Raw genomic sequence first — 13,221 nt, 5'->3', positions numbered from 1 at the left:
GTAAAGGTCTGTTCTTCTTCTCTTCTTAAAACTTAGTCCCCCATAGTAGATTCAATCACCAAATAAATGTCCTGATTGATTAATTTGCCTTAGCATTTCTTAGATTTGCCATATTGCTATATTTGAGAAAAAGTTTTCTATGTATGCCATATAGAGAAATGCTGCATCAGCCAAAGGATGACATTTTTGTTTATTCCTAACATGGATTTAAAAATTCTCTGTTTTGTATGTGTCTATGATGTTCTCTAGCAAGCTTCAAGGGCTGCTAACTGTAGCCAATGCATTCATCCCAGACTTCATGCACTTTGCCGCTGGATAAAATCCCTTCTTGGCATTTCTTGTAGGACAACAAGAAAAAGCACATGGCCCATATGGGGATCGAACAAATGACCTTGGCGTTATTAGCACCACACTCTAACCAACTGAGCTAACCGGCCAACATAAAAGCATCAGCAAACACAAAAATGCCAAATGTACCTAAAACAGGAGAACATTCAGTATTTCAAAGATCAGCAATATTGAGTAGAGGAAGACTCTCGAACAATGGGTTCCATGGTGTAATGGTGAGCACTTTGGACTTTGAATCCAGTAATCTGTTTTCAAATCTTGGTGGGACCTAACTTTGTTCAATTTCCTTAAAGTTGAATTTTAGGATAGCTTATCTATATTTAAACTTTGTATAAATCCCATCATCTTCAGTGGTTTCTTTACTCCAAACTAATTTTGAAACTGTTTCAAATCAGTTTTCAACTGGAGAGATGTTTGTCAAACATTTGAAAATAGGAAAAGTTGCAATAAGAATGCAGTGATCCATCACTTGTGCTATGGTTTTAAGATATTCTGGTTTTAAGAATTTTCTTCTTCAGTGTGCACTAATGAGAGTAAAGGTCTGTTCTTCTTCTCTTCTTAAAACTTAGTCCCCCATAGTAGATTCAATCACCAAATAAATGTCCTGATTGATTAATTTGCCTTAGCATTTCTTAGATTTGCCATATTGCTATATTTGAGAAAAAGTTTTCTATGTATGCCATATAGAGAAATGCTGCATCAGCCAAAGGATGACATTTTTGTTTATTCCTAACATGGATTTAAAAATTCTCTGTTTTGTATGTGTCTATGATGTTCTCTAGCAAGTTTCAAGGGCTGCTAACTGTAGCCAATGCATTCATCCCAGACTTCATGCACTTTGCCGCTGGATAAAATCCCTTCTTGGCATTTCTTGTAGGACAACAAGAGAAAGCACAAGGCCCATATGGGGATCGAACCCATGACCTTGGCGTAGATAGCACCACACTCTAACCAACTGAGCTAACCGGTCAAACATAAAAGCATCAGCAAACACAAAAATGCCAAATGTAGCTAAAACAGGAGAACATTCAGTATTTCAAAGATCAGCAATATTGAGTAGAGGAAGACTCTCTAATAATGGGTTCCATGGTGTAATGGTGAGCACTTTGGACTTTGAATCCAGTAATCTGATTTCAAATCTTGGTGGGACCTAACTTTGTTCAATTTCCTTAAAGTTGAATTTTAGGATAGCTTATCTATATTTAAACTTTGTATAAATCCCATCATCTTCAGTGGTTTCTTTACTCCAAACTAATTTTGAAACTGTTTCAAATCAGTTTTCAACTGGAGAGATGTTTGTCAAACATTTGGAAATAGGAAAAGTTGCAATAAGAATGCAGTGATCCATCACTTGTGCTATGGTTTTTAGATATTCTGGTTTTAAGAATTTTCTTCTTCAGAGAGCACTAATGAGAGTAAAGGTCTGTTCTTCTTCTCTTCTTAAAACTTAGTCCCCCATAGTAGATTCAATCACCAAATAAATGTCCTGATTGATTAATTTGCCTTAGCATTTCTTAGATTTGCCATATTGCTATATTTGAGAAAAAGTTTTCTATGTATGCCATATAGAGAAATGCTGCATCAGCCAAAGGATGACATTTTTGTTTATTCCTAACATGGATTTAAAAATTCTCTGTTTTGTATGTGTTTATGATGTTCTCTAGCAAGTTTCAAGGGCTGCTAACTGTAGCCAATGCATTCATCCCAGACTTCATGCACTTTGCCGCTGGATAAAATCCCTTCTTGGCATTTCTTGTAGGACAACAAGAAAAAGCACAAGGCCCATATGGGGATCGAACCCATGAAATTGGCGTTATTAGCACCACGCTCTAACCAACTGAGCTAACCGGCCAAACATAAAAGCATCAGCAAACACAAAAATGCCAAATGTACCTAAAACAGGAGAACATTCAGTATTTCAAAGATCAGCAATATTGAGTAGAGGAAGATTCTCTAATAATGGGTTCCATGGTGTAATTGTAAGCACTTTGGACTTTGAATCCAGTAATCTGATTTCAAATCTTGGTGGGAACTAACTTTGTTCAATTTCCTTAAAGTTGAATTTTAGGATAGCTTATCTATATTTAAACTTTGTATAAATCCCATCATCTTCAGTGGTTTCTTTACTCCAAACTAATTTTGAAGCTGTTTCAAATCAGTTTTCAACTGGAGAGATGTTTGTCAAACATTTGGAAATAGGAAAAGTTGCAATAAGAATGCAGTGATCCATCACTTGTGCTATGGTTTTAAGATATTCTGGTTTTAAGAATTTTCTTCTTCAGTGTGCACTAATGAGAGTAAAGGTCTGTTCTTCTTCTCTTCTTAAAACTTAGTCCCCCGTAGTAGATTCAATCACCAAATAAATGTCCTGATTGATTAATTTGCCTTAGCATTTCTTAGATTTGCCATATTGCTATATTTGAGAAAAAGTTTTCTATGTATGCCATATAGAGAAATGCTGCATCAGCCAAAGGATGACATTTTTGTTTATTCCTAACATGGATTTAAAAATTCTCTGTTTTGTATGTGTCTATGATGTTCTCTAGCAAGCTTCAAGGGCTGCTAACTGTAGCCAATGCATTCATCCCAGACTTCATGCACTTTGCCGCTGGATAAAATCCCTTCTTGGCATTTCTTGTAGGACAACAAGAAAAAGCACATGGCCCATATGGGGATCGAACAAATGACCTTGGCGTTATTAGCACCACACTCTAACCAACTGAGCTAACCGGCCAACATAAAAGCATCAGCAAACACAAAAATGCCAAATGTAGCTAAAACAGGAGAACATTCAGTATTTCAAAGATCAGCAATATTGAGTAGAGGAAGACTCTCGAACTATGGGTTCCATGGTGTAATGGTGAGCACTTTGGACTTGGAATCCAGTAATCTGATTTCAAATCTTGGTGGGACCTAACTTTGTTCAATTTCCTTAAAGTTGAATTTTAGGATAGCTTATCTATATTTAAACTTTGTATAAATCCCATCATCTTCAGTGGTTTCTTTACTCCAAACTAATTTTGAAACTGTTTCAAATCAGTTTTCAACTGGAGAGATGTTTGTCAAACATTTGGAAATAGGAAAAGTTGCAATAAGAATGCAGTGATCCATCACTTGTGCTATGGTTTTAAGATATTCTGGTTTTAAGAATTTTCTTCTTCAGTGTGCACTAATGAGAGTAAAGGTCTGTTCTTCTTCTCTTCTTAAAACTTAGTCCCCCATAGTAGATTCAATCACCAAATAAATGTCCTGATTGATTAATTTGCCTTAGCATTTCTTAGATTTGCCATATTGCTATATTTGAGAAAAAGTTTTCTATGTATGCCATATAGAGAAATGCTGCATCAGCCAAAGGATGACATTTTTGTTTATTCCTAAAATGGATTTAAAAATTCTCTGTTTTGTATGTGTCTATGATGTTCTCTAGCAAGTTTCAAGGGCTGCTAACTGTAGCCAATGCATTCATCCCAGACTTCATGCACTTTGCCGCTGGATAAAATCCCTTCTTGGCATTTCTTGTAGGACAACAAGAGAAAGCACAAGGCCCATATGGAGATCGAACCCATGACCTTGGCGTTAATTGCACCACACTCTAACCAACTGAGCTAACCGGCCAAACATAAAAGCATCAGCAAACACAAAAATGCCAAATGTAGCTAAAACAGGAGAACATTCAGTATTTCAAAGATCAGCATTATTGAGTAGAGGAAGACTCTCTAATAATGGGTTCCATGGTGTAATGGTGAGCACTTTGGACTTTGAATCCAGTAATCTGATTTCAAATCTTGGTGGGACCTAACTTTGTTCAATTTCCTTAAAGTTGAATTTTAGGATAGCTTATCTATATTTAAACTTTGTATAAATCGCATCATCTTCAGTGGTTTCTTTACTCCAAACTAATTTTGAAACTGTTTCAAATCAGTTTTCAACTGGAGAGATGTTTGTCAAACATTTGGAAATAGGAAAAGTTGCAATAAGAATGCAGTGATCCATCACTTGTGCTATGGTTTTAAGATATTCTGGTTTTAAGAATTTTCTTCTTCAGTGTGCACTAATGAGAGTAAAGGTCTGTTCTTCTTCTCTTCTTAAAACTTAGTCCCCCATAGTAGATTCAATCACCAAATAAATGTCCTGATTGATTAATTTGCCTTAGCATTTCTTAGATTTGCCATATTGCTATATTTGGGAAAAAGTTTTCTATGTATGCCATATAGAGAAATGCTGCATCAGCCAAAGGATGACATTTTTGTTTATTCCTAACATGGATTTAAAAATTCTCTGTTTTGTATGTGTCTATGATGTTCTCTAGCAAGCTTCAAGGGCTGCTAATTGTAGCCAATGCATTCATCCCAGACTTCATGCACTTTGCCGCTGGATAAAATCCCTTCTTGGCATTTCTTGTAGGACAACAAGAGAAAGCACAAGGCCCATATGGGGATCGAACCCATGACCTTGGCGTTAATAGCACCACACTCTAACCAACTGAGCTAACCGGCCAAACATAAAAGCATCAGCAAACACAAAAATGCCAAATGTAGCTAAAACAGGAGAACATTCAGTATTTCAAAGATCAGCATTATTGAGTAGAGGAAGACTCTCTAATAATGGGTTCCCTGGTGTAATGGTGAGCACTTTGGACTTTGAATCCAGTAATCTGATTTCAAATCTTGGTGGGACCTAACTTTGTTCAATTTCCTTAAAGTTGAATTTTAGGATAGCTTATCTATATTTAAACTTTGTATAAATCCCATCATCTTCAGTGGTTTCTTTACTCCAAACTAATTTTGAAACTGTTTCAAATCAGTTTTCAACTGGAGAGATGTTTGTCAAACATTTGAAAATAGGAAAAGTTGCAATAAGAATGCAGTGATCCATCACTTGTGCTATGGTTTTAAGATATTCTGTTTTTAAGAATTTTCTTCTTCAGTGTGCACTAATGAGAGTAAAGGTCTGTTCTTCTTCTCTTCTTAAAACTTAGTCCCCCATAGTAGATTCAATCACCAAATAAATGTCCTGATTGATTAATTTGCCTTAGCATTTCTTAGATTTGCCATATTGCTATATTTGAGAAAAAGTTTTCTATGTATGCCATATAGAGAAATGCTGCATCAGACAAAGGATGACATTTTTGTTTATTCCTAACATGGATTTAAAAATTCTCTGTTTTGTATGTGTCTATGATGTTCTCTAGCAAGTTTCAAGGGCTGCTAACTGTAGCCAATGCATTCATCCCAGACTTCATGCACTTTGCCGCTGGATAAAATCCCTTCTTGGCATTTCTTGTAGGACAACAAGAAAAAGCACATGGCCCGTATGGGGATCAAACCCATGACCTTGGCGTTATTAGCACCATGCTCTAACCAACTGAGCTAACCGGCCAAACATAAAAGCATCAGCAAACTCAAAAATGTCAATTGTACCTAAAACAGGAGAACATTCAGTATTTCAAAGATCAGCATTATTGAGTAGAGGAAGACTCTCTAATAATGGGTTCCATGGTGTAATGGTGAGCACTTTGGACTTTGAATCCAGTAATCTGATTTCAAATCTTGGTGGGACCTAACTTTGTTCAATTTCCTTAAAGTTGAATTTTAGGATAGCTTATCTATATTTAAACTTTGTATAAATCCCATCATCTTCAGTGGTTTCTTTACTCCAAACTAATTTTGAAACTGTTTCAAATCAGTTTTCAACTGGAGAGATGTTTGTCAAACATTTGAAAATAGGAAAAGTTGCAATAAGAATGCAGTGATCCATCACTTGTGCTATGGTTTTAAGATATTCTGGTTTTAAGAATTTTCTTCTTCAGTGTGCACTAATGAGAGTAAAGGTCTGTTCTTCTTCTCTTCTTAAAACTTAGTCCCCCATAGTAGATTCAATCACCAAATAAATGTCCTGATTGATTAATTTGCCTTAGCATTTCTTAGATTTGCCATATTGCTATATTTGAGAAAAAGTTTTCTATGTATGCCATATAGAGAAATGCTGCATCAGCCAAAGGATGACATTTTTGTTTATTCCTAACATGGATTTAAAAATTCTCTGTTTTGTATGTGTCTATGATGTTCTCTAGCAAGTTTCAAGGGCTGCTAACTGTAGCCAATGCATTCATCCCAGACTTCATGCACTTTGCCGCTGGATAAAATCCCTTCTTGGCATTTCTTGTAGGACAACAAGAAAAAGCACAAGGCGCGTATGGGGATCGAACCCATGACCTTGGCGTTATTAGCACCACGCTCTAACCAACTGAGCTAACCGGCCAAACATAAAAGCATCAGCAAACACAAAAATGCCAAATGTACCTAAAACAGGAGAACATTCAGTATTTCAAAGATCAGCAATATTGAGTAGAGGAAGATTCTCTAATAATGGGTTCCATGGTGTAATTGTAAGCACTTTGGACTTTGAATCCAGTAATCTGATTTCAAATCCTGGTGGGACCTAACTTTGTTCAATTTCCTTAAAGTTGAATTTTAGGATAGCTTATCTATATTTAAACTTTGTATAAATCCCATCATCTTCAGTGTTTTTTTTACTCCAAACTAATTTTGAAGCTGTTTCAAGTCTGTTTTCAACTGGAGAGATGTTTGTCAAACATTTGGAAATAGGAATAGTTGCAATAAGAATGCAGTGATCCATCACTTGTGCTATGGTTTTAAGATATTCTGGTTTTAAGAATTTTCTTCTTCAGTGTGCACTAATGAGAGTAAAGGTCTGTTCTTCTTCTCTTCTTAAAACTTAGTCCCCCATAGTAGATTCAATCACCAAATAAATGTCCTGATTGATTAATTTGCCTTAGCATTTCTTAGATTTGCCATATTGCTATATTTGAGAAAAAGTTTTCTATGTATGCCATATAGAGAAATGCTGCATCAGCCAAAGGATGACATTTTTGTTTATTCCTAACATGGATTTAAAAATTCTCTGTTTTGTATGTGTCTATGATGTTCTCTAGCAAGTTTCAAGGGCTGCTAACTGTAGCCAATGCATTCATCCCAGACTTCATGCACTTTGCCGCTGGATAAAATCCCTTCTTGGCATTTCTTGTAGGACAACAAGAAAAAGCACATGGCCCATATGGGGATCGAACAAATGACCTTGGCGTTATTAGCACCACACTCTAACCAACTGAGCTAACCGGCCAACATAAAAGCATCAGCAAACACAAAAATGCCAAATGTACCTAAAACAGGAGAACATTCAGTATTTCAAAGATCAGCAATATTGAGTAGAGGAAGACTCTCGAACAGTGGGTTCCATGGTGTAATGGTGAGCACTTTGGACTTTGAATCCAGTAATCTGATTTCAAATCTTGGTGGGACCTAACTTTGTTCAATTTCCTTAAAGTTGAATTTTAGGATAGCTTATCTATATTTAAACTTTGTATAAATCCCATCATCTTCAGTGGTTTCTTTACTCCAAACTAATTTTGAAACTGTTTCAAATCAGTTTTCAACTGGAGAGATGTTTGTCAAACATTTGAAAATAGGAAAAGTTGCAATAAGAATGCAGTGATCCATCACTTGTGCTATGGTTTTAAGATATTCTGGTTTTAATAATTTTCTTCTTCAGTGTGCACTAATGAGAGTAAAGGTCTGTTCTTCTTCTCTTCTTAAAACTTAGTCCCCCATAGTAGATTCAATCACCAAATAAATGTCCTGATTGATTAATTTGCCTTAGCATTTCTTAGATTTGCCATATTGCTATATTTGAGAAAAAGTTTTCTATGTATGCCATATAGAGAAATGCTGCATCAGCCAAAGGATGACATTTTTGTTTATTCCTAACATGGATTTAAAAATTCTCTGTTTTGTATGTGTTTATGATGTTCTCTAGCAAGTTTCAAGGGCTGCTAACTGTAGCCAATGCATTCATCCCAGACTTCATGCACTTTGCCGCTGGATAAAATCCCTTCTTGGCATTTCTTGTAGGACAACAAGAAAAAGCACAAGGCCCATATGGGGATCGAACCCATGAAATTGGCGTTATTAGCACCACGCTCTAACCAACTGAGCTAACCGGCCAAACATAAAAGCATCAGCAAACACAAAAATGCCAAATGTACCTAAAACAGGAGAACATTCAGTATTTCAAAGATCAGCAATATTGAGTAGAGGAAGATTCTCTAATAATGGGTTCCATGGTGTAATTGTAAGCACTTTGGACTTTGAATCCAGTAATCTGATTTCAAATCTTGGTGGGAACTAACTTTGTTCAATTTCCTTAAAGTTGAATTTTAGGATAGCTTATCTATATTTAAACTTTGTATAAATCCCATCATCTTCAGTGGTTTCTTTACTCCAAACTAATTTTGAAGCTGTTTCAAGTCAGTTTTCAACTGGAGAGATGTTTGTCAAACATTTGGAAATAGGAAAAGTTGCAATAAGAATGCAGTGATCCATCACTTGTGCTATGGTTTTAAGATATTCTGGTTTTAAGAATTTTCTTCTTCAGTGTGCACTAATGAGAGTAAAGGTCTGTTCTTCTTCTCTTCTTAAAACTTAGTCCCCCATAGTAGATTCAATCACCAAATAAATGTCCTGATTGATTAATTTGCCTTAGCATTTCTTAGATTTGCCATATTGCTATATTTGAGAAAAAGTTTTCTATGTATGCCATATAGAGAAATGCTGCATCAGCCAAAGGATGACATTTTTGTTTATTCCTAACATGGATTTAAAAATTCTCTGTTTTGTATGGGTCTATGATGTTCTCTAGCAAGTTTCAAGGGCTGCTAACTGTAGCCAATGCATTCATCCCAGACTTCATGCACTTTGCCGCTGGATAAAATCCCTTCTTGGCATTTCTTGTAGGACAACAAGAAAAAGCACATGGCCCGTATAGGGATCAAACTCATGACCTTGACGTTATGAGCACCACGCTCTAACCAACTGAGCTAACCGGCCAAACATAAAAGCATCAGCAAACTCAAAAATGCCAAATGTACCTAAAACATGAGAACATTCAGTATTTCAAAGATCAGCAATATTGAGTAGAGGAAGATTCTCTAATAATGGGTTCCATGGTGTAATTGTAAGCACTTTGGACTTTGAATCCAGTAATCTGATTTCAAATCCTGGTGGGACCTAACTTTGTTCAATTTCCTTAAAGTTGAATTTTAGGATAGCTTATCTATATTTAAACTTTGTATAAATCCCATCATCTTCAGTGTTTTTTTTACTCCAAACTAATTTTGAAGCTGTTTCAAGTCTGTTTTCAACTGGAGAGATGTTTGTCAAACATTTGGAAATAGGAAAAGTAGCAATAAGAATGCAGTGATCCATCACTTGTGCTATGGTTTTAAGATATTCTGGTTTTAAGAATTTTCTTCTTCAGTGTGCACTAATGAGAGTAAAGGTCTGTTCTTCTTCTCTTCTTAAAACTTAGTCCCCCATAGTAGATTCAATCACCAAATAAATGTCCTGATTGATTAATTTGCCTTAGCATTTCTTAGATTTGCCATATTGCTATATTTGAGAAAAAGTTTTCTATGTATGCCATATAGAGAAATGCTGCATCAGCCAAAGGATGACATTTTTGTTTATTCCTAACATGGATTTAAAAATTCTCTGTTTTGTATGTGTCTATGATGTTCTCTAGCAAGTTTCAAGGGCTGCTAACTGTAGCCAATGCATTCATCCCAGACTTCATGCACTTTGCCGCTGGATAAAATCCCTTCTTGGCATTTCTTGTAGGACAACAAGAAAAAGCACATGGCCCATATGGGGATCGAACAAATGACCTTGGCGTTATTAGCACCACACTCTAACCAACTGAGCTAACCGGCCAACATAAAAGCATCAGCAAACACAAAAATGCCAAATGTACCTAAAACAGGAGAACATTCAGTATTTCAAAGATCAGCAATATTGAGTAGAGGAAGACTCTCGAACAGTGGGTTCCATGGTGTAATGGTGAGCACTTTGGACTTTGAATCCAGTAATCTGATTTCAAATCTTGGTGGGACCTAACTTTGTTCAATTTCCTTAAAGTTGAATTTTAGGATAGCTTATCTATATTTAAACTTTGTATAAATCCCATCATCTTCAGTGGTTTCTTTACTCCAAACTAATTTTGAAACTGTTTCAAATCAGTTTTCAACTGGAGAGATGTTTGTCAAACATTTGAAAATAGGAAAAGTTGCAATAAGAATGCAGTGATCCATCACTTGTGCTATGGTTTTAAGATATTCTGGTTTTAATAATTTTCTTCTTCAGTGTGCACTAATGAGAGTAAAGGTCTGTTCTTCTTCTCTTCTTAAAACTTAGTCCCCCATAGTAGATTCAATCACCAAATAAATGTCCTGATTGATTAATTTGCCTTAGCATTTCTTAGATTTGCCATATTGCTATATTTGAGAAAAAGTTTTCTATGTATGCCATATAGAGAAATGCTGCATCAGCCAAAGGATGACATTTTTGTTTATTCCTAACATGGATTTAAAAATTCTCTGTTTTGTATGTGTTTATGATGTTCTCTAGCAAGTTTCAAGGGCTGCTAACTGTAGCCAATGCATTCATCCCAGACTTCATGCACTTTGCCGCTGGATAAAATCCCTTCTTGGCATTTCTTGTAGGACAACAAGAAAAAGCACAAGGCCCATATGGGGATCGAACCCATGAAATTGGCGTTATTAGCACCACGCTCTAACCAACTGAGCTAACCGCCAAACATAAAAGCATCAGCAAACACAAAAATGCCAAATGTACCTAAAACAGGAGAACATTCAGTATTTCAAAGATCAGCAATATTGAGTAGAGGAAGATTCTCTAATAATGGGTTCCATGGTGTAATTGTAAGCACTTTGGACTTTGAATCCAGTAATCTGATTTCAAATCTTGGTGGGAACTAACTTTGTTCAATTTCCTTAAAGTTGAATTTTAGGATAGCTTATCTATATTTAAACTTTGTATAAATCCCATCATCTTCAGTGGTTTCTTTACTCCAAACTAATTTTGAAGCTGTTTCAAGTCAGTTTTCAACTGGAGAGATGTTTGTCAAACATTTGGAAATAGGAAAAGTTGCAATAAGAATGCAGTGATCCATCACTTGTGCTATGGTTTTAAGATATTCTGGTTTTAAGAATTTTCTTCTTCAGTGTGCACTAATGAGAGTAAAGGTCTGTTCTTCTTCTCTTCTTAAAACTTAGTCCCCCATAGTAGATTCAATCACCAAATAAATGTCCTGATTGATTAATTTGCCTTAGCATTTCTTAGATTTGCCATATTGCTATATTTGAGAAAAAGTTTTCTATGTATGCCATATAGAGAAATGCTGCATCAGCCAAAGGATGACATTTTTGTTTATTCCTAACATGGATTTAAAAATTCTCTGCTTTGTATGTGTCTATGATGTTCTCTAGCAAGTTTCAAGGGCTGCTAACTGTAGCCAATGCATTCATCCCAGACTTCATGCACTTTGCCGCTGGATAAAATCCCTTCTTGGCATTTCTTGTAGGACAACAAGAAAAAGCACATGGCCCATATGGGGATCGAACAAATGACCTTGGCGTTATTAGCACCACACTCTAACCAACTGAGCTAACCGGCCAACATAAAAGCATCAGCAAACACAAAAATGCCAAATGTACCTAAAACAGGAGAACATTCAGTATTTCAAAGATCAGCAATATTGAGTAGAGGAAGACTCTCGAACAATGGGTTCCATGGTGTAATGGTGAGCACTTTGGACTTTGAATCCAGTAATCTGATTTCAAATCTTGGTGGGACCTAACTTTGTTCAATTTCCTTAAAGTTGAATTTTAGGATAGCTTATCTATATTTAAACTTTGTATAAATCCCATCATCTTCAGTGGTTTCTTTACTCCAAACTAATTTTGAAACTGTTTCAAATCAGTTTTCAACTGGAGAGATGTTTGTCAAACATTTGAAAATAGGAAAAGTTGCAATAAGAATGCAGTGATCCATCACTTGTGCTATGGTTTTAAGATATTCTGGTTTTAATAATTTTCTTCTTCAGTGTGCACTAATGAGAGTAAAGGTCTGTTCTTCTTCTCTTCTTAAAACTTAGTCCCCCATAGTAGATTCAATCACCAAATAAATGTCCTGATTGATTAATTTGCCTTAGCATTTCTTAGATTTGCCATATTGCTATATTTGAGAAAAAGTTTTCTATGTATGCCATATAGAGAAATGCTGCATCAGCCAAAGGATGACATTTTTGTTTATTCCTAACATGGATTTAAAAATTCTCTGTTTTGTATGTGTTTATGATGTTCTCTAGCAAGTTTCAAGGGCTGCTAACTGTAGCCAATGCATTCATCCCAGACTTCATGCACTTTGCCGCTGGATAAAATCCCTTCTTGGCATTTCTTGTAGGACAACAAGAAAAAGCACAAGGCCCATATGGGGATCGAACCCATGAAATTGGCGTTATTAGCACCACGCTCTAACCAACTGAGCTAACCGGCCAAACATATAAGCATCAGCAAACACAAAAATGCCAAATGTACCTAAAACAGGAGAACATTCAGTATTTCAAAGATCAGCAATATTGAGTAGAGGAAGATTCTCTAATAATGGGTTCCATGGTGTAATTGTAAGCACTTTGGACTTTGAATCCAGTAATCTGATTTCAAATCTTGGTGGGAACTAACTTTGTTCAATTTCCTTAAAGTTGAATTTTAGGATAGCTTATCTATATTTAAACTTTGTATAAATCCCATCATCTTCAGTGGTTTCTTTACTCCAAACTAATTTTGAAACTGTTTCAAATCAGTTTTCAACTGGAGAGATGTTTGTCAAACATTTGGAAATAGGAAAAGTTGCAATAAGAATGCAGTGATCCATCACTTGTGCTATGGTTTTAAGATATTCTGGTTTTAAGAATTTTCTTCTTCAGTGTGCACTAATG

At 35.8% G+C, this 13,221-nt stretch overlaps 8 non-coding genes across 8 annotated transcripts; all 8 read right to left on the bottom strand.

Moving 5' to 3' along the window:
• Positions 1–1,244: 1,244 nt before the first annotated feature.
• TRNAD-AUC (transfer RNA aspartic acid (anticodon AUC)) lies at positions 1,245–1,318 on the bottom strand. Its single transcript has one exon. It is a non-coding gene; the product is annotated as a tRNA-Asp (tRNA).
• An 808-nt stretch (positions 1,319–2,126) lies between these two features.
• TRNAI-AAU (transfer RNA isoleucine (anticodon AAU)) lies at positions 2,127–2,200 on the bottom strand. Its single transcript has one exon. It is a non-coding gene; the product is annotated as a tRNA-Ile (tRNA).
• Positions 2,201–3,889: 1,689 nt separating this feature from the next.
• Positions 3,890–3,963, bottom strand: TRNAN-AUU (transfer RNA asparagine (anticodon AUU)). Its single transcript has one exon. It is a non-coding gene; the product is annotated as a tRNA-Asn (tRNA).
• An 808-nt stretch (positions 3,964–4,771) lies between these two features.
• TRNAN-AUU (transfer RNA asparagine (anticodon AUU)) lies at positions 4,772–4,845 on the bottom strand. Its single transcript has one exon. It is a non-coding gene; the product is annotated as a tRNA-Asn (tRNA).
• An 808-nt stretch (positions 4,846–5,653) lies between these two features.
• Positions 5,654–5,727, bottom strand: TRNAI-AAU (transfer RNA isoleucine (anticodon AAU)). Its single transcript has one exon. It is a non-coding gene; the product is annotated as a tRNA-Ile (tRNA).
• Positions 5,728–6,535: 808 nt separating this feature from the next.
• Positions 6,536–6,609, bottom strand: TRNAI-AAU (transfer RNA isoleucine (anticodon AAU)). Its single transcript has one exon. It is a non-coding gene; the product is annotated as a tRNA-Ile (tRNA).
• A 1,689-nt stretch (positions 6,610–8,298) lies between these two features.
• On the bottom strand, positions 8,299–8,372 carry TRNAI-AAU (transfer RNA isoleucine (anticodon AAU)). The gene has a single exon. It is a non-coding gene; the product is annotated as a tRNA-Ile (tRNA).
• Positions 8,373–12,705: 4,333 nt separating this feature from the next.
• Positions 12,706–12,779, bottom strand: TRNAI-AAU (transfer RNA isoleucine (anticodon AAU)). The gene has a single exon. It is a non-coding gene; the product is annotated as a tRNA-Ile (tRNA).
• Positions 12,780–13,221: the final 442 nt, after the last annotated feature.

This window comes from Taudactylus pleione, unplaced genomic scaffold, assembly GCF_031769625.1.
Source record: "Taudactylus pleione unplaced genomic scaffold, aTauple2 ptg000085l, whole genome shotgun sequence".
Lineage (NCBI taxonomy): Eukaryota > Metazoa > Chordata > Amphibia > Anura > Myobatrachidae > Taudactylus > Taudactylus pleione.
The sequence above is the reverse complement of the archived record's forward strand: the minus strand, read 5'-3'. Positions and strand labels throughout refer to the sequence as shown.